The sequence below is a fragment of the Chiloscyllium plagiosum genome, unplaced genomic scaffold, assembly GCF_037043375.1.
Source record: "Chiloscyllium plagiosum isolate Xiang-an unplaced genomic scaffold, Cpla_swu_hap1 HiC_scaffold_37, whole genome shotgun sequence".
NCBI lineage: Eukaryota > Metazoa > Chordata > Chondrichthyes > Orectolobiformes > Hemiscylliidae > Chiloscyllium > Chiloscyllium plagiosum.
Genome location: NW_028270175.1, coordinates 70,152,565 through 70,180,412, shown reverse-complemented (window position 1 = coordinate 70,180,412; position 27,848 = coordinate 70,152,565). Strand labels below are relative to the sequence as shown.

The 27,848-nt window shown below is 45.5% G+C and overlaps 1 long non-coding RNA gene across 4 annotated transcripts; it reads right to left on the bottom strand.

Annotated features, from left to right (window-relative positions):
* Nucleotides 1-292: 292 nt before the first annotated feature.
* On the bottom strand, nt 293-27,848 carry LOC148139839 (uncharacterized). 4 transcript variants are annotated; one of them, XR_015753387.1, is made up of 5 exons: nt 27,741-27,848; nt 22,729-22,835; nt 14,930-15,038; nt 9,544-9,650; nt 293-397 (listed from the first exon to the last, which is right to left on the bottom strand). It is a non-coding gene; the product is annotated as an uncharacterized LOC148139839 (long non-coding RNA). The 4 variants fall into 4 exon arrangements; XR_015753389.1 differs by lacking the exon at nt 22,729-22,835; XR_015753388.1 differs by lacking the exons at nt 22,729-22,835; nt 27,741-27,848 and adding an exon at nt 18,134-18,242.

Here is a 27,848-nt window from a genome sequence, read left to right as displayed (position 1 = left end):
GTGCAAGTCAATAATGTAACAGCAGAATGAAACAAAAGGAAACAGAAAGGGAGATGGCAGATCTTGGACAGAACAGGAACCTGCAGTCTGGGAGAATGGTTCACATCCTTTGCTTCTCATTGGTTGATTCCAGTGTTATGACAAGTTGGGAATGTAACTTGGTCCCATGTAGGTGTGGTGACACTTTGATCCTCCAACAGATCAATACTACAAGCAAATACGTTCCTCCTCCAGACAATCACAGTGTGAAATACTTTCCACTAGTTACCCCAAAGCACATGCTCCAAAACTCACCCACATTCTGTACGTGTGCAGTGCCAGGTTTCCCCACAGACGTGTGGTCCCTGCCTCGGAATTTGGGAGTTGCAGTCCTCATGCAGGCACTGGAGCCCTGTCTCTGGAACATGAATGAAAAGTGTGGGATGGAGGATGTTGTGCATCGGATTCCCATTCAGACACATGGGACATGTGGACTGTCACTTGGATTTACTGTGACATCCGCTTAGACAACCTGATTTCTGACGTAAGGAACATAGATTCAGCCAATTGGGGGATAGGGAGGTTATTAAGGTGCAGTAGGCTTTCAGAAGAGGTGGCTCAGTGGCTAGCACTGCTGCCTCACAGCGTCAGGAACCTTAGGCGACTGTGTGGAGTTTACACATTCTCCCCATGTTTGCATGGTTTCGTGCAATTCTCCAGTTTCCTCACACAGTCCAAGGATACGCAGGTTAGGTGGATTTCCCATGCTAAATTGCTCACAGTGTCCATGCACGTGCCAGTTAGAGAATTAGCCATGGGAAATGCAATGTTACAGGGAACGAGTGGGTCTGAATGCGATTTTCATCATAGGGTTGGTGTGGACTCGATGATTACTCTGTTTCTGCACTATACAGACTCTATTCCTGCACTATAGAGACTCTATTCCTGCACTATAGAGACTCTATTCTATTCCTATGAGGAAGAATGTACTTGTCTCGATGTGTTGCGAATCTGTGGAATTCCCTATTCAAAATGCAGTGAATGCCAGGAAAATGGGCCAATTTAATGAAGAGATACAGATGTTGAATTTGCAATGAGATGAAGGGTGAGAGAGAGCAGGCGGGAAAATCCAGCTGAGACCGATGTGAGCTCAATCATCACCATATTAAATAGTGGGGCTGGTTCTCCTGTGCCCAGTGCTTATCTTCTTACAGTAATAACTGGAATGCTGAATCCAAAAATCACCACCTTCACCAAAGGAGATTTTCGGAAAATGACAGATAGTCAGGTGGATTAGCATTCCAAGCTTAGATAGTGAGGAATTTTAAACTGAGGGAAGACAGTGATTTATGGTTTTAGATTGCGTTGTACATTGGCAGCGTCCAGAGTACGCTGTTGTGAATATATATCCTGTACTTTATTACAAAGCCAAGGTCACTGACAATGAAAACCAAAACACCCAGGAAACATCGCCTCCCCTCGTAATCTGATAAAAGACTTCAGATAAGTCTGATTGAACTTAGAACACAGATGGAAAGCTGGAAGAATAGATTCACTCCCAAGATCCAGTGCTTAAACTACAATAAGACTACAATAGGATGAGGCAGGAGTTGGCTAATGGAGACTGGAAACAAAGACTTTACGGTGGGAAAGTTGACGGACTGTGGGGTAATATCAAAGCAATTTTTTGAAGTGCTCAGCAAAAGTATATATCAGGGAAAAAGAAGGACTGTAGGAAAAGGAATAATCTGCCATAGGTGGCTCAGGAAATAAGAGAAGCTTCAGCAAAATCGATTCCTGATGAAGGGCTTTTGCCCGAAACGTCGATTTTGCTGAAGCTCCTCGATGCTGCCTGAATTGCTTTGCTCTTCCAGCACGATTGATCCAAAATTTGGTTTCCAGCATCTGCAGTCATTGGTTTTACCCAGGAAATAAGAGAGTCTATCAAACTGAAATAAAATGCATACAAATTGCCAAAGACCAAGGAGATTAGAAAAACTTTAAAGATCAACAGAAAGCGAGATGGGATTGGGGGAGAAAAGTGATTAATACCTATCCCCAGGGCCAGAATAGCAGTTTACACTGCTAGAGGGGAACCTATTGTGTGGGGAACATATGGCCTCTGTAATTGTTGAAGCACTTAACTGTTACCATAGAGATAATCCTGATCAAGTTACAAATCACAGCACACCCCAAAAGCTTGTTCTTCCAAATAAACCTGTTGGATTATAACCTGGTATTGTGTGATTTATAAGTTTGTTCACCGCACCCCAACACCGGCTCCTCCACATCAGAATCCTGATAGATACCCCACTGAAACTGAAGCACCTGTCAGATACTTGAGGGAGCCACGGGGGCGTGGGGGAGGGGTGTGTGGTTTAACCACAAAGTGCTGAACTGAACTAGACTTTCTAACTGCCGTTGCCATGGAGAGAATACTGAGAGACAGCGTCCATTCAAAACCACAAACCACAAAGGTATAAGAATGGGAGCGGCACATCGGACAGGCGTGGAGTTACCTGATGCTGCCTGGAGGTGTTCTGCATGTACACTATCCAGGTAACTGCCATGTCTCATCAATAAAGACTCAAAGAAGACCAATCAGAGTTCTGTGCCTAGTTATTCCTATCCAGCAGGGTTCAGGAATATGAGAACACAGCAGTCAGTCTTCACAGTGGAGGATACGAAGAACATGCCAGTAATTGATAAGGAGACTGAGGAAGGTGAGGACCTAGATAATAACCATTATCGTGAAAGAGTTAGAGCTGGGCAAGCTAATGGAGCTAAAGGTAGACAAGTCTCGATGCCCAAATGGAATACATCCCAGGAAACCAACAGAGTTAATGGGAGAAATAGCAAATGCACTTAGAGTCACAGAAGCCTACAGCAGAGACAGGCCCTTTCGCCCAAACTGGCCCATGCCGACCAGACTGTCCTTCCACACTAACCCCATTTCCTGGCACTTGGCCCATTTGCTTCTAAGAGAAAATGAGGTCTGCAGATGCTGGAGTCAGAGATGGAAATGTGTTGCTGAGCTTCTCCAGCAACACATTTCCACCATTTGCTTCTAACCCTTTGCTATCCATGTATTTCTCCAAATGTCTTTTACCTGTTGTGAGTGTTCCTGCCTGAACCACTTCCACTGGCAGCTCATTCCGTATACATACCACCCTCTGTGTAAAACAGTTGCCCCTCAGCTTCCCTTTTATTCTTTCTCCTCTAACCTTAAACTGATCCAATCAAGCCGTCCAATCCTTGAGTTCCTGGGAAAAAGACTGAGTGCATTCACCTTATCCATGCCTCTCATGGTCTTATACACTTCTAGAAAAGAGCCCCCTCAGTTTCCTCTGCTCTAAACATAAAATCCTCACTTGTCCAACCTCTCCCTATAACTCAGACCCCTGAGCCCTGGCAACATCCTTGTAAATTGTTCTGCAATTTTTACAGTTTAATAACTGAAACCTACATTACATTCATCATATTTCAAGTATTTCCCCACGGCACTGGAAACGACGTGACAACGCCAATGGATTACAATCCATGATCGAGAATGAACTCCTTTACAACAATCCCGTTTTCATAGTGTTTCCCATGGTGCAGGTAGCCTTGTCTCTTTCTGGTTGCATGGTTAATCCTTCTACAAAGCAAAGTTGTGTCTTAATTGTTCCTGGGAAATGTGCCATGATTTTTCAGACTTTCAAAAACAAATGAAATCTCTCTCCACACTCACCATGCTGACATGGACTTGGCTGTGTCTCAGTACTTTTGCAGTCACACTGAGATTTGAAATATTCGCCCACGGACAGAATACACACCTCTCCTTCCAGATGAAAAGGCCAATGATATTCAGATCGGCACGGCTCAAGTAACGATCAGATCTGAACATGAAGTTCAATTTGTATTTCTCATCCGCAAATCCACCCTTTCAGTACCATACAACAGAGCACCCAAGTTACCACTGTTAATACAGGATGGAAATTCATAAGACAATTGTAGATTAAACTGTAGTTTCCTTGTTCCCCCAAAGCTTTAAACCTCAGTCTCACAATTTCTCTCTTCTATGAACTGAAATCCAAACCAATTCCCCCACTCCTTTCCTCCACACCCAGTTCTCACACACTCTCTCTTCGAATTTAGTTTCCTAACTCCTGATGAGAACCATCCTGCAGACACTGCTTCCTGCACACTCTGGCCAAGACCCATCTTACTAAAATGAGCCAAATTAGAATTCTAATTGCAGACCCATCCTTGTCCCTTTCCATAACAACCCTGAATCTTCACAAAAGAGTTCTGATAACTTTCTGCAAAACGCTGCACCACTGATAGTCTGATCACATGTCAGGGTAGCAAGAAAAGGACCATTCCTCTGGGTCCTGCTCCCAGAGGGATGAAGCTGCTAATGATAGATTAATCCCTCACACCCACAGCCTCCTTCCCAGGCACTGACCTATACTGCGCATGCTCCCACAGTTGCCAGCACTGCACCCATGCAAAGGTCTGCCCTCCTACAGCACGTGATCCCGATCATACAGGAGTCCGGGTGATTGACAGCAGCTGCTGCCCAATATATCAGAATCCCTACAGTATGGAAACAGGTCCTTCGGCCAAACAAGTCCAGACCGACCCATTCCCCCTAACTAATGTAACTAATACTATGGGCAATTTAGAATGGCCAATTCACCTGACTTGGGCATCTTTGGATTGTGGGAGGAAACCGGAGCACCCGAAGGAAACCCGCTCAGACACGGGGAGAATGCGCAAACTCCACACAGTCACCGTGGCTGGAATCGAACCCGGGTACCTGCTGTGAGGCAGCAGTGCTAACCACGGAGCCGTCTCTATCGACGGGAAGGGGGCGGGGCTGGAGGACTGGGTCAATGGGATTGTTAACAATGAATGAATGCGGAGGACACTGAGGGATGGACAGGTCAGTGAGGGACAGGATCAGTGCAGCAGCAGGAGGGGATACTGGACAAATTAAGCAATGGGAGAGTCTGACAGGAGAGAAACTACAGGAAGGTTCTGTTTGGAGGCTCAGGCAGGGACAGGTGGGAGATAGAATGGCCTGGTGGCTTGGGCAGGTTTACTAATCAGCCTCTTCAAAGATGCTGTTACTCAACTCTGAGCCTGATCCTCGTAGTCCAGAAGTAACGACACTTACATTATTTCCAGGTGGACAAGGGATACAGGCACTGCCTTTCAAAAGGAACTCACCTGTATTGGTGACATTAACAAGACTCAATACAGAGTCACTGACAAAATGCTGGTGTACTTGAATTTCATCAAGAATATTAACACCTATAACTGGGCAACGCAGACCCCAATGTACAGAGTTAAATCCTGGATACTAATAACAGCTTTGTGCATGGGAAATCATATCTCATGAATTTGACTCAGTTTTTTTGAAGGAGTAACAAAGAGGATTGCTGAGGTCAGAGCATGGATATGGTCTACGTAGACTTCAGTAACGTGTTTGACAAGGTTCCCCATGGGAGACTGGTCAGCAAGGTTAGATCGCATGGAGTACAGAACTGGCCCGAAGGTAGAAGGCAGAGGGTGCTTTTCAGGCTGGAGGCCTGTGACCAGTGGAGTGTCACAAGGATCGGTGCTGGATCCACAAAATTTCGCCATTTATATCCATGATTTGGATGTGAACATAAGAGGTATTGTAAGTACGTTTGCAGGTGACACCAAAATGGGAGGTGTAGTAGACAGTGAAAAGATTACCTCAGAGTACAAGAGGATCTGGATCAGATGGGTGAATGGACTGAGGAGTTCAGTTTAGAAAAATGCGAGCTGCTGCATTTTGGAAAAGCAAACTTTAGCAGGATTTATACAGTTAATAGCAAGTTCCTGGGGAGTGCTGCTAAATAAAGAGTGCAGGTTCATAGTTCATTGACAGTAGAGTAGCAAGTAGATAGGATAGTGAAGACGGCAGTTGGTCTGCTTGTCTTTCTTGGTCAGAGCATTGAGTATAGGGGTTGGAAGGTCATATTGCGGCTGTACAGGACATTACAAAAGTTGCTGAATCAATATTCCATATCATTCTGTTCTCCTTCCTATCAGATGGATGTTCTTAAACTTTAAAGAGATCAGAAAAGAATTATAGCATGTTGCCAGGGTTGGATAGGTTGTTTTCCCTGGAGCGTCAGAGGCTGAATGGTGACCTGAAAGAGATTTATAAAATCAGGCTGGGCATGGATACGGTAAATAGACAAGATATTTGCCCTGCAGTGGGGGGAGTACAGAACTAGGGGACTGGGAGGGAGGGTAGGCAGACAGGGGGTGTGTGGATCGAGAGGGGTGAGACAGAAATGGCTGGGGAGAGGGGTGAGACAGAAATGGCTGGGGAGAGGGGTGAGACAGAAATGGCTGGGGAAAGAGGGGGGTGACAGGGAGGGCGGCACAGAGACGGGAGGGGACATAAAGTGGGATTAGAGAGGAGGGGAACAGACAGGGGGAACGGGGGGAGGCTGACAGAAAGGGGGAACAGGCCGACGGGGGGGGGGTGGTAAAACAGGCAGACAGAGGGGAGGGATGGGCAGAGTGGGGGGAGACGGAGGGGGGGAGCAGACAGAGCGGGAGAGACGGGGGGAACAGAGGGGGAAGGTGGAGAGTTATTTTATAGATCTAAAACTCAACCCTGTTCCTGTTTTCTCCTCCTCACCTTAATTCCCTCTGGAGGGCTCAGAACAACTGTATAGTTCTTGGAAAGTAGAGTTTCAGGGAGATCAGGTGCTGAAAGTGGCATTTGGGACACTAACATTGAATGGAATGTGCTGGTTCGATTCGAGTCCACTCTCTGTGTGGTGTTTGCACATTCTCCCTGTGTGTCTGCGTGGGCTTCCTCTGGGTGCTCTTAATTTCCGCCCACAAATCCAAAGACATGCAGGTTAGCTGGATTAGCTTTGGGTAATGGTAGGTTACAGAGTTAGGGTGGAATGCTGTTCCGATCGCTGGTATGGTCTCATGGGCCGAAAGGCCTGCTTCCACACTGTAGGGATCCTGTCACTGAGTATAGGGATTAGGAGGTCATGTTGTGGCTGAGTAGGGCATTGGTGAGGCCAGTTTTAGAATACTGCATTCAATTGTGCTCTCCCTGATTTCAGAAAGATGTTACAAGAATAGGACTCAACCTCTTAATGACAAGTTCCTGGGAAGTGTTGACAGACAAACAGACCATACAGTGTGGGTTGATAGTTCCTTGAAAGTGTGGTTGAAGGTAGACAGGTCAGTGAAGGTGGTGTGCGGTATGCTAGCTGTTATTGGGCAGTGTATTGAGGATAGGAGTTGGGAGATCATGTTTCGGTTGTATAGTTTATTGGCTCGGCCACTTTTGGAGTCCCATACTGCTTTCAATTCCAGTCTGCCTGCTATAGGAAAGATGTTGGGAAACTTGCAAGAGTTCAGAAAAGTTTTACTAGGGTGTTGCCAGTATTGGAACATCTGAACTATAGGGAGAGGCTGAATAGGCTGAGCCTATTTCCCTGCAGCACTGGACACTTTAGGTGGTTTTATCGATCTTTATAAAATTATGAGGAGCAATGATAGGGTGACTAGTCATGGTTTCGTTTTTCCCAGGTAGGGGAGACCAAACATATATGAATCTTTTTTCCAAGGTGGAAATGACAAATTCTAGAGGAGAGATGGTAAGTTTAAAGGATATGAAAACCGAAACAACTGAAGATGCTGTAAACCAGGAAGAGAAACAGAAGTTTCTGGAAAAGCTCAGCAGGTCTAGCAGCATCTGTGAAAAGAAATTAGAGTTAATGTATCTGAGGAAGGGTGACCAGACCCGAAACTTTAACTGATTTTTCTTCACAGATGTTGCATGACCTGCTGAGCATTTCCAACAACATCTTTGCAAGTTTAAACGGAGTTGTTTGGAGTATATACCTGAGAGTAACTTTATAAAGTGCGAGTGAGACCACATCTGGAGTAATGACAGAAGTTTTGGTCCCTTTATTTAAGGAAATGTGTCATTTCATCAGAGGCATTTCACAGAAAATTGACTGGGATAAACCCTGGATTGCAGGGATTATCTTTTAAGAAAAGGCTGAAGAAATTGGGTCTCTACTTACTGGATTTGGGAAGAATGAGAGGTGGTCGCATTGTAACATGTAGGATTCTTAAGGAGTTTGACAGGGTAAATACTGAGCGGATGTTTCCCATCATGAGGGAGTCTGGAACCAGATTCTGGGACACTCACGGAATCACGGGTTATGTTTTGGATTCGTCAAGTTTAAGGCAACACTGACACAGGTCAGGGGTTTCAGTAGCAATGGAGCTGGGGTGAGGTAGAGATAAGCAACATTTTGAGAGATTGAAATTCCTGGTGTTTGTGATTGTGTAGATGTCTGATCAGAAGGTCATCTTGGGATCAGATATGAGAGCAATATTGTGAAGGGTGCGGTTCTGTCTCAGATAGTTCCCAGTGGGAGGGAGGGGCTCAGCAATAAGGGAAAGTAATTTGTAATAGCAACTGAAGACAATGGCTTTAACCATTGCAACGTTCCGTTGCAGGAAATTGCAGCCAATCGCGTAGTGGGAGCGTGATGAGCAGTTTGATAACTGAGTAATGGAGAGCGATGATGGTGAGGGAGAGCTGGGCAGTGTCAAAGTACATGTGAAACCTAACACGGTGCTTTTGGGCGATATCACCTCCTGGCAGTGTGTAGATGAGAAACAGGAGGGACCGAGGAGAGATCCTTAAGGGACACCAAATACAAGGAATTAAGAAAGGAAAGGGAGAGTTGGGATGGAGCAGGTCTTTCCAACAACGGTGGGGTCAAATATTAGTTTGCAGCAGAATGGGAGAGAAGGACATAACCAGAAAAGACAGACAGATAGAACAAGGAACAATATCTGTGAATTGGCGAGGGGGAGTGATGAAGAGGAGGAGCAGCCAAACTCCAAAAGCACTATTCCTACATTAGTGACATCACCCAACTCCACCCTAGTCTCAGCTCATTTACTGAAATACTCGTCTATCCCTGTGTTATCTCCAGACTTCATTATCCAAACACACTCCTGGCCAATCTCCCACATTCAACTTACATGTAATCTCAAGAGTATCTAAAACCCTACTGCCCAAGTGCTCACTTGTACCAAAACTTGTTGATCCATCAAAAGGCTCCTATTAACAAGCAACAATTTAAAATTCTCACCTTTGATGTAAATTCTGGCTGTGAACATCCCTGTCTCCCTGCACCACACAACCTGTGAGACCTCGACAACTCATTTTCTTTCAGACTCCCAACGATGTGTTTATTCATTGCTTCAACTGTCCAGCTGTTTCTACTGTTACCAAGATAACACGGTCTGGAATTCCCATCCTAACCCTCTCAGACCAGCTTTCCCCCTTTAAGGTATTCCTGAAAACCTGTTTATTTGGCAATTCTTTTGATCACCTGACCTAATATTCCCATCTGTGGCCTTATGTCAGAAGTTCTCAATAGTATTTCTGTGGAATTATAAACATGATAAAAAAAAACTGTTGATGATTTGCACATACATTGTAAACTCTTCACTGTCGCTGAGTGAATAATCTAAAACAGCTCTTACCCAAACACATTGTGGGAGCACCTTCACCACACGAACTGCAGCTGTACAAGGAAGTCAAACATCACCTTCTCCACAGGCAATGGGGCTTTGGCACTGATCATTGGTATCTGTGGAGGGAGAAACACACAGTTGATATTTCAGGGAGTGCAAAATGCATTATAGGGAGGGAAAATGGTGCAGAATTTGGGATTTTCAAATGTGCGTTTTAGAATGTGCACTAAGTTCTGTAAAACCTCTCATCCCATACCATGAAAATTTCCTTCTCTTCCTGGTCAATATGTCTTTCCTTTCCCCTGCCCTTCACCTTCACATTGCCAATGCCTTGGCCACAACAACACTGTGCTGTCAGTGAAGTTTATCACGTGGTTGAGTATAGTCCCGCCCCTCATTCACTCCGATTGGTTGAAGGCCCAACTAGCACCTCTCGCCCCCGTTCGCCCACTCTTATTGGTCCTGCGCTGACATCAATAATCCGAGGCCCATTGTGCGCTGGAGCATGCTCAGTGCTTCCTGCTTTTGCTGCTGTTCATCAGGTGTGAGAAAGAGAGGGCTCATCCATGTTTCTCCTGATGTCAGACAATAACAACAACTACCTGCATTGTATGGAGCCTTTCACACTGATAAATCTCCAACAATGCTTCATGAATGATGGAAACATTGATTAAAGAGAACGATTTTTAGATACATCTTTAAGGCGGACAGAGGGGGTTCGGGAGGATATTCCAAAGGTTTGTGTCCTTGGCAGCTTCAATCATGGAGTGATATCGGTGGGCAACAGCTTACAATGGAGACAGTGGCTAACCATAGGTTAACAACGTCATGTCGTAGCCCCCTACCCCACACACCAGGCCTTGTTCTCACAGCCTGCCATTACACACTGCCTATGGTTAGCCACTAACAGTCTCCATGAACAGCTAGTCACCCTCCCCCAGCCAGATGGTTATCCTTTTTCCAACTGTTCTTCTCACTCTATCCCCACCTATCCTTTACTCCTTTTATCCTCCCCCCCACACTATTTTCTGCACATAAACTGACATTTATTCTCAGTAACATCTGTTCTGTGGAAGGGACACCGGATCTTAAACTTTAACTCTGATTTCTCTTCACAGATACTGCCAGACCTGCTGAGCTTTTCCAGAACCGCCTGGTTGTTGTTTCTGATTTACACCATCCGCAGTTCTTTTGGTTTTAATTTACTGGGAGTTTGTATTTCAGGTCCAACAGCCTCTGTCACAGTCTCTGCTGTCTCCCCCAACCCCAAACAGTGACACTGCACCTGCACAGCTCATGGACAGTTGTTGTCTTGCTGGCCACACCCTTCATTCAATCCCATCGGCTGCAGGACCACACAGACTCTCCTCCCATTGGTCTAGAGCTGCCGTCAATCAGCCGGGCCCCATTGTGATGAGAGTGGAGGGCTAATCCCTCTCTCTGCCCTGGGATGAGCTTCATAATTCACAGTGAATGGGGCAGTATCACAGAGCACAGGGCCTGGGGGCTATTCAGCCCATTGGGGCTGTACTCTCTCCCTCTGTAGATGCTGCAAGTCTGTCCCAAGTCCCCTCCCATGTGCCCACAGCCCCCCAAATCTTTCCTTACAAAGTAAATTCCAAGTCTGTTTCAGAATACCTGCTGAATCTGTGTCGTTCAGACTGTCCCAGATGCTCAGAACTTACTGAGTAAAATAGTGTTCACATTTTCACCTTGTATTATTTGCCAATTACTTGCAAGTAGTTACTAAAAATTGTGACAGTGTTAACAATTCCTCTCTCTCTGCAAATTCAAGACCTTGGAACCAAATCTGCAACAGATCGAAATCACTGCTTCACCTTCTCAGCTCCAAGGATAATTATCTGTGCTTCAGCTAGCTCTGCACAAAATAGAGAAATGCATCTTAATTTATTAAGATCAAAGAAACAGACCTTCGGTCCAAGTCGTCCGTGCCAACAAGGAATCCTAAACTAATGGATTCCCATTTACCATCTATTGGCCTGTATCCATCGAAACCCTTCTTATTCATGTACCCAATTGGAAGCCTTTTAAATGTTGTGATTTTGTCAGCCTCCACTACTTCATCTGGTAGCCCCTCCCATACACACACCACACTCAGCTTGAAAACGTTGCCACTTAGATCCCTTTTCAATCTTTGCCCTCTCAACTTCAACCCATGTGCTCTCGTTTTGGACGCACCTAACCTGAGGGAAAAGGACGCCAGATGCTCACCTTATCCATGGCCCTCGTGATTTTATAAATCTCCATGAAGTCACCTCTCAGTCTTTGACTCTCCAGATAAAATAGCCCCAGCCTATTCAGCCTCTCCTTGTAGGCCAAATCCTCCAATCCTGGCAACGTTTTTGTAAACCTTATCCAAACCTTTTCAGGTTTCATAACATCCTTCCCAGAACGGGGAAATTCAAACTGAAAACGGAATTCCAGAAGTGGCTTAATCAACGTCCTGTCCAGCCACAGTATGACGTCCCAGCTTCTGTATTCAATGCTTTGACCAATAACGGAGAGTGTTAATGGAGTCCCATTTGCCAGCGGTTCACACTTATCCCTCTAAAACCTTCCTCTTCATATACCCAATCAAATGCCTTTTAAATGCTGCAATTGTACTAGCTTCCACACTTCCTCTGGCAGTTCATTCCATACTTGCAATGCCCTCAACATGAATAAGATGCCCCTTAGATCCCTTTTAAATCTTTTCCATCTTACCTTAAGCCTGTACCATCTAGTTCTGGACCCAACGAACTTGGGAAAAAGTCCCTGACTGCTCACCTTATCCATGCCCTTCATGATTTTATAAGATCACCTCTTAGCCTCCAACTCTCCAGGGAAAATAGTCCCAGTCTATTAAACCTTTTCCAATAGCTCAAACCGTCCAACCCTGGCAAAATCCTTGCAAATATTTTCTGAACCCTTTCAAGTTTCTCAACATTATTCCAAGAACGGGGAGATTGGAACTGAAAACAGAATTCCAGAAGAGCCTTAATCAGTGCCCTGTCCAGCCACAATATGACATCACAACAGCTGCATTCAATGCATTGACCAATAACGGGGGAGGGGGGGGGGGGGGGGGGGTACCAAATGCTGTATTCACTACCCCGCCTACCTGTGACTCTACTTTCAAGGAACTATGAACCTGCACTCCAAGGTCTCTTTGTACAGCAATGTTCCCCAGGACTTTACCATTAAGTGTATAAATCCTGCCCTGATTTGCCTTTCCAAAATACAACAACTCACATTTATCTAAATTGAACTCCGTCTGCCATTCCTCGCCCCAGTGGCCTATCTGATCAAGATCCTGTTGCATTCTGAACTAACCTTCTTCACTGTCCACGACACCTCCAATTTTGGTGTCTTCTGTAAACCTACTGACCATACCTCATATAATCACATCCAAGTCATTTATTTAAGGGCCCAATATCCATCCTTGCAGCACATTGCTCCTCACAGGCCTCCAGTCCGCAAAGCAACCCTCCATCATCATCCTCTGTCTCCTTCCTTCAAGGCAGTTTTGTAATGGCTTGCTCTCCCTGCATGCCATGTTATCTAACCCTGCTAACCAGTCTGCTTTGTGGAACCTTGTTGAATGTCCATATAAACAACATTCACCGCCTGGCTTAATCAATTTTCTTTGTCACTTCAAAACATTCAGTCAAGTTAGTGAGACACAATTGTGCATGTACAAAACCACATTGACTCTCCCTGTCATTCCTTATCTTTTCAAAATAGATTGATATCCTGTCCCTCAGAATCCCTTCCAACAACTTGCCTGCCACTGACTTCAGGCTCACTGTTCTCTTGTTCCATGGCCTCTCCTTACCACCTTTTTAAAATAATGGCACCTCACCTGTCGCTATCAACGATACAAATACCTCAGGAGAGCTGAAAATGTTTTGCTGGAAAAGCGCAGCAGGTCAGGCAGCATCCAGGGAACAGGAGAATCAACGTTTCGGGCATAAGCCCTTTTTCATGAAGGGCTTATGCCCGAAACGTCGATTCTCCTGTTCCCTGGATGCTGCCTGACCTGCTGCGCTTTTCCAGCAAAACATTTTCAGCTCTGATCTCCAGCATCTGCAGACCTCACTTTTACCTCAGGAGAGGCCCAACAATCACTTCACTAGATTTCCAGAAAGTTACAGAATACACCTGATCATTTTCCAGGGCTTTATCCACCTTGATGCGATTTAAGACATCCAGTACCACCTCCTCTGTAACATGGACACTTTTCAAGTTATCACTGTTTATTTCTCCAAACTCTCGAGCTTCCGTACACTTCTCCAGTAAAAATGACGTGAAATATTTGCATATCTTTCGCACTCCCTGTGGTTCCATAGACAGCCTTGTTGACCTTTAAGGGGTCCTATTCTCTGGTCCAGCTAATCTTTTGTCTGTGATATATTTGTTTAATCTCTTTGGATTCTATTCCAGGACATCCCAGAAAGGCCTACTTCAAGGACCGTAAATTTCCTCTGACTTGATCAACACATACCCTCCACTTCCCGCACCTGCGCCTTTACCCCACCCCTCCAGCCACAATAAAGAATATATCCCTGCGGTCTTCACCTTCCACCCCACTAATCTCCAGATACAGCACATTAACCTCTCATTTCTGCTACCTAAACTCAGACCCCACCACCAGAGACATATTTCCCTCCCCACCTTTATCTGCGTTCCGCAGAGACCATTCCCGCTGCGCCGTCCTTGTTCGGTCCACACCCTCCCACCAACCCACGCTCCACATCCTTGACCCTCCCTTGCCGCCATGGGAGATATAAAACATGCGGCCACACCTCCCTCTGACATCTGTCCAAGTTCCCAAAAGGATCTTTTCACATCAGGCAGAGATTTGCCTGCACATCCCAAAACCTCATATACTGCATCTGGACACTATGGGAAGAAGGGCTTATGCCAGAAACGTCGATTCTCCTGTTCCTTGGATGCTGCCTGACCTGCTGCGCTTTTCCAGCAACACATTTTCAGCACTGGGGAGAATGTGCCAACTCCAACAAAGACAGTTGCCCGAGGGTGGAATCAAACCCAAGTCCCTGGTGCTGAGGAAGCAGTGCGAACCACTGAGCCACAATACTGTGGGATCTTTAGTGCTGATGCGCTGCCCCACTGATACCTCGGTCACTCACCCTGCCACATTTCCTAAGAGGCAGTGATGACGGAGTGAAATTATCGCTAGACAGTTAATCCAGAGACCCAGATAAGGTTCTGGGGACCCGGGTTTGAATCCCATCACGGCAGATTTTGGAACGTGAATTGAATAAATATCTGGAAAAAATAATCTAGTGACAACAAGGATTCCACTGTCAATTGTTGGAAAAACCAATGTGGTTCACTAATGACCTTTAGGGAAGGAAAATGCCATCCTTACCTGGCCTGGTCTGCATGGGACTCCAGACCTATAGCAACGTGGTTGACTCTTAACTGCCCTCTGGGTAAACGCAGCAATAAATGCTGGCCGAGCCAGTGACAGCCTCATCCTGTGAATGAATAAAGAAACAGGTCAGGTTTTGTTCCTTCTCTAGTAGGTACATCCTACAAACTGAATCTGAAATGTTTTCGTTCACACTGAACAAATACCTTTCCATCCAAGCCCTTAACACTACAGCACTCCCAGGCCATGTTGGTAAAGTTAAGACGCCTTATCATTGCATCCATATTATTCTTACAGATAACTGAGGTCTCCTGGCAAAATTGTGTCTCAATTCCCCGCTGACTATTGGGAGAGAGTCTATAATACAATCCCAGTAAGATGGTCATCCCTTTCTTATTTCTCAGTACCAACCAAATAACTTGCCTGGAGGTAATCCCAGGAATATCCTCCCGAAGCCCAAGCATAATGTTGTCCTAATCAAAAACACCTCTCTCCCTGCTCTGTTGCCCCCTTTCTATACTTGCTATAGCATCTATACCCTGGAACATTAAGCAGCTAGTCCTATCCATCCCTGAGTGATGCCTCTGTAATTGCTGTAATATCCCAGTCACATGTTCAAAACCATACCCTGAGCCCACCTGCCTGACCTGTCAGGTCTCTTGCACTGAAATAAATGCAGTGCAACTGGTCCGTCGCACCTCATTCTGTGACTTGCTCTTGTCTGCCTTGACAGTCTGACTGGTGAACAGTACCAGCCTCAGACTCACCTCTTTTCTCACTATCTCTTTAGGATTACCCCGACTCCCTCACTGGTTTAATGCCTCCCGAATGGCACTAGCAAATCTCCCTGCTCGTCAGGGCCCCATGGTTTCCCCTTCCTATGCCATTGGTACCAATATACAATGTCCTCCCACTGGTTATTTTCCCTTTTGAGAATATTCTGCTCCCTCAGAGACATCCTTGACACTGGCACCAGGGCAGCACCACCCCATTCTGATGTTTCACTGTCAGCTGCAGAAATGGCAGACTGTGCTCCTGACTGGAGAGTCCCCTATCACCATCGATCATGTGGAACTGGATATACCTCACATTATGTTAGAAGCCAGTCTCAGTACCAGTAACTTGGCTGTCAGTGCTACATTCCCCTGAAAGTCTATTACCACCTACATTTTCCAAAACAAAACACTTGCCTGAGATGGGGATAGCCACAGGAGACTCCTGCAGTACCGACCTATCTCCCCTAGCTTTCCTGGCGGTAACCCATCTACCTGACTGTATCTGCAGTATCCTGCATTTCTGAGACTGCCACCTATCACAGCCCCCAGCTCCTGTCAATTCCTCACTGCCTTTAATCACTCCTCCACCAATCCATGCGTTCCAATAGGATTTGCAATCACACTTGCTGCAGTCATAATCATCAGGATCATTGAAACTTTCCCTAATCTCCCACATCCGACAGGAACAGCACGCCACTCGACAACAGGCCATCTCTCCGCCTTAACAATCTACAGACCAAGACAAAGGCACAGTCTTACTGCTCGAAAAATACTGCCCGAGAATAACTTAATGCTTTCGGTTCATATCTTAAATATTTAATCAAGGGACCGTAAGACATTAAAAAGAAATCCTCACCTTACTCACGATTGTAGATTGAATAAAATAAAACCGACGAAGATTGATATTTGAAGAGACTGAAACTCACTGAGCTGATCCCCGGCTCGGAGTACTTCCAAGGGTGAGGTCTCTCTGAGGGCAGCTGTGAAACGTCTCTGTTTCTCTTCTCTGCCCATTCCATTTCCAGAGAGGTTTTTAAATTCACAGCAAGTCAGCTCAGAGAGGTCACTGCTTGGTTTTATTCACTGGGGGTTGCCTTTGCTGCCCAGACCAGTATTTCTTGGCCACCTTTACTTTCTTGGAGAAAGTGGTGTTTAACCGCCTCCCTGAAATGCTGCAGTCCATGTACACCACAGTGATGTTTGGACAACAATCCCCCTGTGGCCCCACATCCCTCCCTGTCTCTGTAATCCCCCTCCGGCTTCAGAAATTACATGTCTGTGGCATAAGATTTTTATTTGGATTCATTTTTGTTTAATAACCCCCCCCTCCCCCCCCAAAAAAAGTGAAATATTTCGCTCCCAAACAAATTTCTGTTGATTGACCTTTCGGAGAGGCTGACACACGGACGTTGCAGTATTTTATCTCACATTGTACACCTAGAATGATGGAACTTTCTTTTAAACATTGCTAAAAGGGAGGCAATGGCTTAATGGTATTCCTGCCAGATGAGTGACATGTGCAATGTTCCGAGGATTAGGGATAGAATCCCAACATGGCTGATGGTGGCATCGGAATTCAATACAATCTAGAATGAAAAGGCGAATGATGACCATGAAACTATTGTCAATTGTTAGAAACCCAGCTGGTTCACTAATGTCCTGTCGGGAAGGAAACGGTCATCCTCACCTGGTCTGGCCAACATGTGACTCCAGACCCACGCAATGTGGTTAACTCTCAACTGCCCTCAGGAAAAATACTTTTAAAACTGTTAACAAATAATCCGCAGGTATCACTTAAAAACTGGCTGTTCACATTGGGACCATGTGAATTTCTGAACGGCCTGAACTAAAACTGAGTTTCAGCCTCACCTTCTCCCCGTCTCACATCAGTCTGTTTACACCCAACTCCAGAACACTCTCATTGAGCCAAGCAACCCTCACAGTGCAGCCCTGTCATTTTCATTGTCTGCTCATACCTACACTGCCCTCAGCCTCCTGTACTGTTCGAATGCATCTCAATGGGAGCTCAGTGAAGCACCTCATCTTTCAATTCAGCCCTTTGTAACCCCAGAGTCATCCAGCAGTTTCTGGATGTACAGACAGTTGTCAGAAGCTGGGACATTCCACCTGAAAAGGTACTGGAATTTGAGTCCAAAAGGATTTTTAATGGGAAGTTTGCAGGTAATTGAAGTTTACAGGTTAACATCATGAAGTGGGTGATTGGGTCTAAATCTGAGAGTACGTACAAAGAGACGAGGTGTAATTTGGATAAATCTGTGCTCCCTCGCAGGCCAATATCTCCTTCCTCAGCTGCAGGGCCCAGAACAGAGCACACACCCAAAGGGTGATCCAACCACGAATTTGTACATCATTCTGCTTAACAAAAATATTGGAGATATCTTCCCACAAACAGAACAGACAAAACCTTTCTCCTTCCACAGTTAACTGCCAATGATATTCAGATCCCGATGACTCCATTGACTGTAAAAACTGCTTTTGAGATCCCAGCCTCAATTATTCTGATTTAATATCCGATTAAATGAATTCACGAAACAAAACTCACAGTCAGTACAGGAAGAATATAAAGACATACTTTTTTCCTGGTATGTGCTTGATGTGTAAATGCCTCTCTTCAAATCGCACACCGCCACCTCCACCCCCCCCCCCCCCCCAAATCCTCGGAAAGGGACATGCACATGCGCCTCACTGTACCTTACCCCCAGTTCAACTAACCTGCAGATCTTTGTACTGCAGGAGATAGGGGTTAAAGAGGAAATCATCGGCAGGGACAGAACCCAAAGACAGACCGGAACATTTGGAAAGACAAAGGAGTGGATTACGATCTGGCTGGGAGGGTGCGTAGCTGTTAATGGAGGGACAGGAACCTGTGTCTGGCAGCATCTCCGTGGAGGTGGTGGAAATGGCGACTGATGATCTACATTCTGCTGCAAAAACAGACCCCGAGCTTCCAGCTGCCTGCCACTTTAACACACAAGCCTGTTCCGTAGCCAACATCTCTGTCTCATGCTTACTGCAGTGTTCCAGTGAGGCCAGAACATACAAAATGGCCCCGTATTTCAAGGACTGCAATTTCCACTCCCATGTGTCACTACCATCCACCACATCTCCTCCACTTCCCTCACCTCTGCCTTTGAAACCCACACCTCCAACTGCATCAAGGATAGAACCCCCCCACCCCCCATGTCCTTACCTTCCACCCAGATACAACATATCATCCTCTGCCATTTCCACCAGCTACAATCAGACCGGACCACCAGCTTCTTAAGGGGTTTGACAGAATAAATACTGATGTGTCTGAGTGTAAATACTGTGGGGGGAAATTGAAACCAGATTCTGAGTCAGTCACAGAATCAAGGGTTCTGTTTCGGATTCGTCAAGTTTAAGGCAACACTGACACGGGTAAGGGGTTTCAGTAGCAATGGAGCTGGGGTGAGGAGGAGACAATCAATGTTTAAGAGATTGGAATTCCTGGTGTTTGGGATGTGTCGATGTCTGATCAGAAGGTCAGCTTCGCGTCAAATATAACTGCAATACTGTGAAGAGTGTAGTTCTGCTGCATAGTTCCCAGTGAGAGAGAGAGGCTCAGCAGTAAGGGAAAGGAATTTGTCAAGCAACGGGTTTAACCACTACAATGTTTCATTGGAGGAAACTGCACCTAATCGAGTAGTGGGAAAGTGGTAAGCAGTTTGATAACTGAGTAACAGTAGAGTAATGGAGAGGGATGATGCGGAGGGAGATCTGGGCATTATCAGTGTACATGTGAAACCCAACATGGTGCTTTTACACAATGTCACCTCCTGGCAGTATGTAGGTGAGATACAGGAGAGAGTAAGGATAGATCCATGAGGGACACCAAATGCAAGGAATTCAGAAAGGAAAGGGAGAGTGGAGATGGAGCAGGATTTTCCAAAAAAAATGAGGTCAAATGTCAGTTTTTCACAGAATGGGAGAGAAGCACATAACCAGAAAAGACAGAACAAGGAACAATGTCTGTGAATCGGTGAGGGGGACTGATGAAGAGGAGGAGAAAAGAGAATTAGAAAGTCTATGGTTTAGTAAGATTAGGGTAAAGGGTCAAGATGAGCTCTGATAAGGCTTGACATGAGATGAGATTGGAGAAAGATGTAGGTTTGGACAAAAACCGGGAACACCACGTGAGGCAGTTTGGCTCAGTGGGCTAGTGGGAGGGAGGGAGGGAGGGGGGGAGGGGGAGGGGGGAGTGGGGAAAGCAGCAGATCGGATTATCTCAGTCTTAGTGACAGAGAAACTCCATGTACTCCAAACTCTTGTTGGAGCGAAGGATGGAGGAGACAGGATAATGAACAGTGTTTCACAATATTACTCACTATATTAATCACTGCAAAGTCTCAACAAAGGAATGAAACTGGATGGACCACTCGGCATCTAAGAAGGCACCATTTAATACAACCACAGAATCAGCCCTTTCGATGGTGCAACGTCCTCCAGACTAACATCTGGATTTTGGTGCCAAAATGTGCAGAGCTCTCTCACAGACCAATCAAGGAACAGCTTTACATAGTCATACTCATGAAATCAATCCTTACAGACAATGACCAGACACCACCATCACCATCCCAAGATATTGAGATTGTGGTGATGGAAAAGCACAACAGGTCAGGCAGCACCTGAGGAGCAGGAGAATCGACGTTTCGAGCCTAAGCCCTTCATCAGGCTGACCTGCTGTGCTTTTCCAGCACCAGACTCTTGACTCTGATCTCCAGCATCTGCAGTCTTCACTTTCTCCTGAAACCTCTGGATATGTCCTGCCCCACCAGCAGGACAGACCAGGCAGAGGTCGTGGCACAGACAGGGAGGATTTGCCCTTGGAGTACTCAGCATTGGCTCCGGAGACCAGGAAATCTCATGGCTCCTGTTGATTATCACGTCGTGTCCTCCCTTGGCTGACGGATCAGTTCTCCTTCATGTTGAACAACATTTGGAGGAAGCACTGAGGCAATAAAATGGTGTCAAACGTACTCTGGGTACAGGATTTCAATGTCCACAATCGAGACTAGCTCTGCAACAGATTTACTGACAGCTGGCCAGGTCCTGATGGACATAGCTGCTCAACTGAGTCTGCAGCGGGTGGTGAGGGAACCAAGAGGGAAAAACATACTTGATCTCATTGTTATGAATTGACCAACTGCAGATACATCTGTCCATGACAGTATCAGTACGAGCCACCATCACACATTCCTTTTGGAGACAAAGTCTTGCCTTAAAGTTGAGAAAAACCTCCATTGTGTTGAGTGACACTATCACCGTTCTAAATGGGACAGACTTTGAAGAGATGTGGGATCTCAAACTGGGTATCTCTGAGGCACTGTGGGACATCAACAGCAGCAGGGCTGTACTCCAACACAATCTGTAATCTCATGGGTTTGTAAATCCCGCACTCACCCATCACAATGGACAGGAAAGGAGGGCATGCCATGAGCAGCACCAGGCAGACCTAAAAATGAAGTGCCAAATTGGTGAAGCTATCAAACAGAACTACCTGCATATCAAACAGCATCAGCAGCAAGCAGAGCTAAATGATCCAACATCCAATGGAACAGATCGGAGCTCTGCAGTTCTGCCACACAAAGTTGTGAACGGTGATGGACAATTAAACAACTCACTGGAGGAAGCATCACAGATATCCCCACCCTTACTGATGGAGGGGTCTCACACACTCATGCACCAGATAAGATGACAGCATTTGCAGAAATATGCAGCCGGAAGTGCAAAGTGGGATGATCCACCTCAGCCTTCTCTACTGGTTTCTAACATCACAGATGTGAGTTTTAAGCCAGTTCGGTTCAGTTTGAATAACATCAAGAAATGGTTAAGTAGTGCAAAGGCTACGGGCCCTGCCAACATTCTGGCAATAATACTGATGGCTTGTGCTCCAGAACTTGCCACCCATCAAGCCACGTACCGCTCCAGCACTGGCATCTACCGACAATGTGGAACATTGCCCAGGGATGTTCAACACAACAACACAGGGCAATCCAACCCAGGTAATTTCCCTCTGTCAGTCCACACTCGATCAGCAGTAAATTGATGGAAAATGTCATCTATAGGGCTACCAAGCAGTAGCTGCTCCGCAACAGCCAGCTCAGCGACACTCACTTTAGGCTCCACCAGGGCCACTCAGCTCCCGATGGTGTTACCTCGCTGATTCACAATCTGGCAACCAGCTGAATCCCAGAGGTGAGGTGAGAGCGACAGCCCAGTCCCACTCCAAGATCACTATTTCTAGCTGATTCTACCCTTGTATCAGCTCATATACTCTCATCCACCTTGTGTTATCTACAAACTTCATTATCCAAACACACTCCTGGCCAGCTGCCCACATTCAACCCCCCTGTAATCTCAAGAAACACTATATCTCTGCTGTCCAAGTACACCCTCGTACCAAAATTTGTCGATCCATCAAAAGGCTCCTATTCATAATCAACAACATAGAGCCACAGAGATGTACAGCATGGAAACAGACCCTTCAATCCAACCCATCCATGCCGACCAGATATCCCAATCCAATCTAGTCTCACCTGCCAGCATCCGGCCCACATCCCTCAATTTAAAATTCTCACCCTTGATTCAATTCCTGGTTGTGATCATCCCGAGCTCGCTGCAACACACACCCTTTGAGACCTCAACAACCCATTCTGTTCGAGACCCCCAATGATCTGTTAATTCATTACCTCACCTGTGTGGCTGCTTTTACAGTTGCCAAAGCAAAAAGGTCTGAAATTCACAGCTAAAACCTCACAGATCTGCTTTCCTCCTTTAGACAGTCCTCAAAACCTGCTTATTTGGCAATGCTTTTGGTCACCTGACCTAATATCATCCTTCTCTGGCATTATGTCTAAAGTTCCCAATAATATTTTTGTGAAATTATAAGCAGGATAACAAAACTACAAACTGTTCTTTAATTGGACATTATCTTCAAATCATCACTGTTGCTGTAATGAATACTCTAATGTCTCTTACCCAACCACACTGTGAGAGCACCTTCACCACACAAACTGCAGCTGTACAAGAAAGTCAAACATCACCCTCTCCCCAGGCAACAGGGATTTGGCATTAATCACTGGTATCTGTGGAAGGAGAAACACAGTTGATGTTTCAGGGAGTGCAAAACGGATTACAGGGAATGAAAATGGTGCAGAATTTGATAGTTAGAAATGGAAGGAAAATGCACTTGCTTATTGGAAGAAAGAATTCTTGGCTGTCAAAGATTTTCCAGAAAAAAATTAATAAGCAGCAGATGGTCAGGGGCTGGGCCGCAGTGAAAAATCAACTTACAAAAATGTCTGTAAAAGTAATAGTAAAATATTAAACAGACCAAATATACACGCTTTTTTTGAGACTAAGGAAGCTAGATATTGACAGAGTGGTCACGAGGGAGCCCAGAGATGAAGCAGAACAGTGTAAGCTGTTATGATCCCACAGTCATAAAGATGTATAGCACCAACACAGACCCTACAGTCTAACTCATCCATGCCAACCAGGAATCCAAGTCGAATCTATTCCCATTTGCCTGCACTTGGCCCATATCCCTGTAAATGCTTCCTAATCATATCATGTGTCTATTTAGATGCCTTTAACGTGTTTTAATTGTACTAGCCTCCACCACTTCCTCTGGCATTCATTCCACCCACTGCATGAAAGAGTTGTCTTTTAGGCCCCTTTGAAATTTTCTCCGTTCACCCTAAATGCCCTCTACATCTGGACACCACCACTCCAGGGAAAACACCTTGTTCATTTACTCTATTCATGCCCCTCATGATTGTATAAACCTCCATCACATCACCACTCAGCCTATGGCACTCCAGGGAAAACAGCCCAAGCCTTTTATGCCTCACCCTACAGCTCAAATCCTCCAACCCGGACAACATCCTTGTAATTCTTTTTTGAAACCTTTCAAGTTTCACAGCACCCTTCTGATAGGAGGCAGGCCAGGACTGCACACAATATTCCAAAAGTGGCCTAACGAATGTCCTGTACCGCAACATGACCTCCCACATCCTATACTCAATGCTCGAACCAATAAAGGAAAATATACTGAACACCTTCTTAATCATCCTATCTACCTGCAATTTGACTTGCAAGGACTATGAACCTGCAATCCAAGGTCTCTTTGTTCCGCAAACGTCTCCAGGGCCTTGCCATTCAGTGTACAAGTCCTGCCCTGATTTGCTTTTCCAAACTGCAGCACCTCATATTTATCTAAATTAAACCCCATCTGATCAATATCTCATTGTAATCTGACGTAACCTTCTTCATTATCCACAATACCTCCAATTCTGTATGACCTGCAAACTCATTTACGATACCAAATCATTTAAATGAATGGCGAAACAAATCCAGAAATAAACATCCATTTCTCTGAGTTTGAATGTGCTCTGTGTAAATCCTGCCCAATGACTCTGTACCAGAGAAAGGCTGAACACGCGCCTGGCTGCACCTTGCCCCCTACAAAGCTGGCGGCTCCGCACGTGTCCATTGAATTCTTGCCCCGAATAAAAATGGTGGCGCGCACTCATGCCTGCAGCCACACTGAGGCAATTCCCCGTTTACTGAAAACACGAGACTGGGACGTACGAATTTGTGTTTTCTGACGTGCATTTTTTTTTTGTAAAACCTCTCCGCTCATACAGAATCGCTCTCACCTCCTGCGGTTCCACAGACAGCCTTGATGACTTTTGCGGGTACCTATTCTCTGCCTGGTTACTCGTTTGTCCTTAGTGTATTTGTACAATCACTTTGGATTCTCCTTAAACCTATTTCCTAAAGCTATCTCATGTCCCCTTTTTGCCCTCCTGGTTTACCTCGAGTATACTCTTACTGCCGCTACACTCCTCTAGGGATTCACACAAACACAGCTTTCTGTCCCTGCCATATCCCTCCTTCATTTTTGCAACCAGGCCCTCAATTTCTTTCGTCAGGCAGCACTCTTTACACCTACCAGCCTTGGCCTTAACAGGAACATACTGTCTATATACTCTCATTGTCGCAGGCCGAGGGAGGCAATGGCAGATGAGGATACAGAAGCAATCATTCTCAGTAAAGAGGTAATGGGCCTCCTGACTCTGATGGAATGCATCCCAGGGACTAAAAGAAATGTTGAGGAGGGGTGGGGGGGGGAGAGAATAACAAATAGACCTCGTGATAATTCACTAAAATTTGTTGGATGTCTGGTTTTGACAGACTGGAAGCTGCAAATGTGGTGCCACTATTTTTCAAAAAGGATCCGATGGCTTAACTTCTGTAGTGGAGGAAATGCTTGAACCTGTCAAGGAAGTAGTGGTGAGATATCTGGGTAGAAATTGGCTCATTGAGCAGACACAGCATGGATTCATGAACGGCAGGTCACGTTTAACGCGTTTACTGGAATTACTTGAGGATACGACGAGTGCGTTGGACAAGGGGGATTCGGTGGATGTGGTGTACCTGGATTTCCAGAAGGCATTCGATAAGTTGCCACATAAAAGGCTGCTGAATAAGGTAAAGATGCATGGAATTATGGGTAATTATCATTGATACAGGATCGGTTAACCAACAAAATGTAAAGAATGGGGATAAATGGGTGTTTGGATTTGTGTTGGCACTACAACTGTTTGCAATTTACACAAATGTTTTGGAGTTGAGGACCAAGTGTACGGTGTCAGAGTTCACATTTGATACAAAGATGAGGTAGAGCAATGTGTGCAGAGGCCACTGTAAGTCTGCACAGGGATACAGATCAGTTATGTGAGTGGGTAAGGATCTGGCAGATGGAGTTCAATGTTGGGATATGTGAGGTCATCCATTTTGGTCGGACTAACAACAAACTGGATTATGAAATGGTGAAAACGTGCAGCAGGCTGCTGTACAGAGGGAGCTGGGTGTCCTTGTGCATGAATCACAGGAAGTTGGTTTGCAGGTGCAGCAGGTAATTAAGGCAGTGAAGGGAATATTGTCCTTCCTTGCTAGAGGGATGGTTATGCTGCAGCTGTACAGGGTGCTGGGGAGGCCACACCTGGAGTACTGTGTACAGGTTTGGTCTCCTTACTTCAGGAAGATGTACTGGCACTGGAGGGAGTACAGAGGAGGTTCACTAGTTTGGGTTAGGAGTTGAGGATTGGTGCATGTGGAGAGATTGAGAAAACTGGTTCTTTAGTCATTGTAATTTAGAAGAATGGGAGGTTGGATAGGAAACAATAAAATTATGAAGGGAGTAGATAAGACAGATGCAGGGAGGCTATTTCCACTGGGGGTGGGTCAAACTACAGAGCATTACCTCAAAATAAGGGGGAGCAGATTTAGGACTGAGTTCAGGAGGAGCTTCTTCAGCTAAAGGGTTGTGAATCTGTGGAATTCCCTGCCGAGTGCAGCATTTAACGTTATCAACTTGAATGCCTTTAAGGCAAAATGTAGATTTGTGAATAGGAAAAGAATTAAGGGTGATGGTGAGAGATCAGGAAAGTGGAGCGGAGGCCATGAGAAGATCAGCCCTGATCTTAGTGAATGCTTAGAGCAGGCTTGAGGGGCCAGATGAAAGTTCTTGCCTTGTGCTATCAAAATTGGCCTTTGTCCAATTCAGAACCTTAACTCTTAGATCTGGTATATTATTTTCTGTAACTATTTTAAAACGAGTAGAATTATCAGAGACTCCCAACAGTGTGGAAGCAAGTCATTCAGCCCATCATACTAATACTGACCTGGAAAGCCTCCTAACCTCCTCCTATAATATTGCACTTCTCAGGGCCAGCCAACCTACACATCCCTGAACATTATGGGCAATTCAGCCTGGACAATCCACCCAACCTGCACATCTTTGGTCTGTGGGAGGAAACCAGAGCACCCGGACGAAACCATGCAGAAAACCCCAATAAGGTGATTATCCCTTTCTTATTTCCCAGTTCCACCTAAATAACTTCACTGGGCGTACTCCCAGGAATATCCTCCCTAAGCAAAAACATAATGCTATCCCGAATCAAAAATGCCACTCCCCCTCCTCTCTTGTCCCTCTTTCTATTCTTCCTATAGCATCTATACCCTGGAACATTAAGCTGCCAGTCCTATCCATCCCTGAGTGATGCCTCTGTAATTGCTATAATATCCCAGTGCCATGTTCAAAACCATACCCTGAGCTCCTCTGCCTTCCCTGTCAGGCCTCTTCTATTGAAGTAAATGCAGTGCAACTGCTCAGTCTGACTTCATTCTGTGCCTTACCCTTGCCTGCCTTGACTATTTGACTTCTGAACTGTACCAGCCTCAGACATATCTCTTTACTCACTATCTTCTTGGGTTTACACCCACTCTCTCACTGGTTTAATGCCTCCCGAGTATCACCAGAAAGTCTCCCTGCCTAGACATTAGACACCTTCCAATGCAGGTACAATCCATCCTTCTTACGCAGGTCAACTCTACTCCAGAGGAGATCACAACGATCCAAAAAACGTGAATCCTTTTCCCCTGCACCAGCTCCTTAGCCACTCAATGAGCACCTCCTCCTCCTCTGTAATATGGACATTTTCCAAGATGTCACCATTTATTTCCCCACATTCTATAGCTCCCATGTACTTCTTCACAGTAAACACTGATGCAAAATACTTGTATCCTATTTCGCCCATCGTCTGCAGCTCCACACAATGGCTGCCTTGCTGATCTTTGAGGGTCTCTATTTTCTCCCTAGTTAGCCTTTTGCTCCTCATGTATTTACAAAAGCCCTTTGGATTATCCTTAACCCTATTCGCCAAAGCTATCTCATGTCCCTTTTTTTTGCCTCCTGATTTTCCTCTTAATTATACTCCTACTGCCTTTATACTCAAAATTTTTTTGGATTGGAATAAATGCAAAATATAATATCCTGACAATACAAACGAGGGTAGGACTTACACTCAATAAAAGGAGGGCCTTGAGTAGTGATATGGGAATAAAGAAACCGAGGGCTTCACGTCTTTGAAGTTTGTGTTACATGTAGACAGGGTGGTTAAGAAGGTGCTTAGCACACTTACCTTCATTGTTCAGACCTTTGAGTACAGGAGTTGGGACGTTATGTTGATGATGTACAGAACGTTGGGGAGGCCTCTTCTGGAATACTCTGTCCAGTTCTGGTTGTGCTG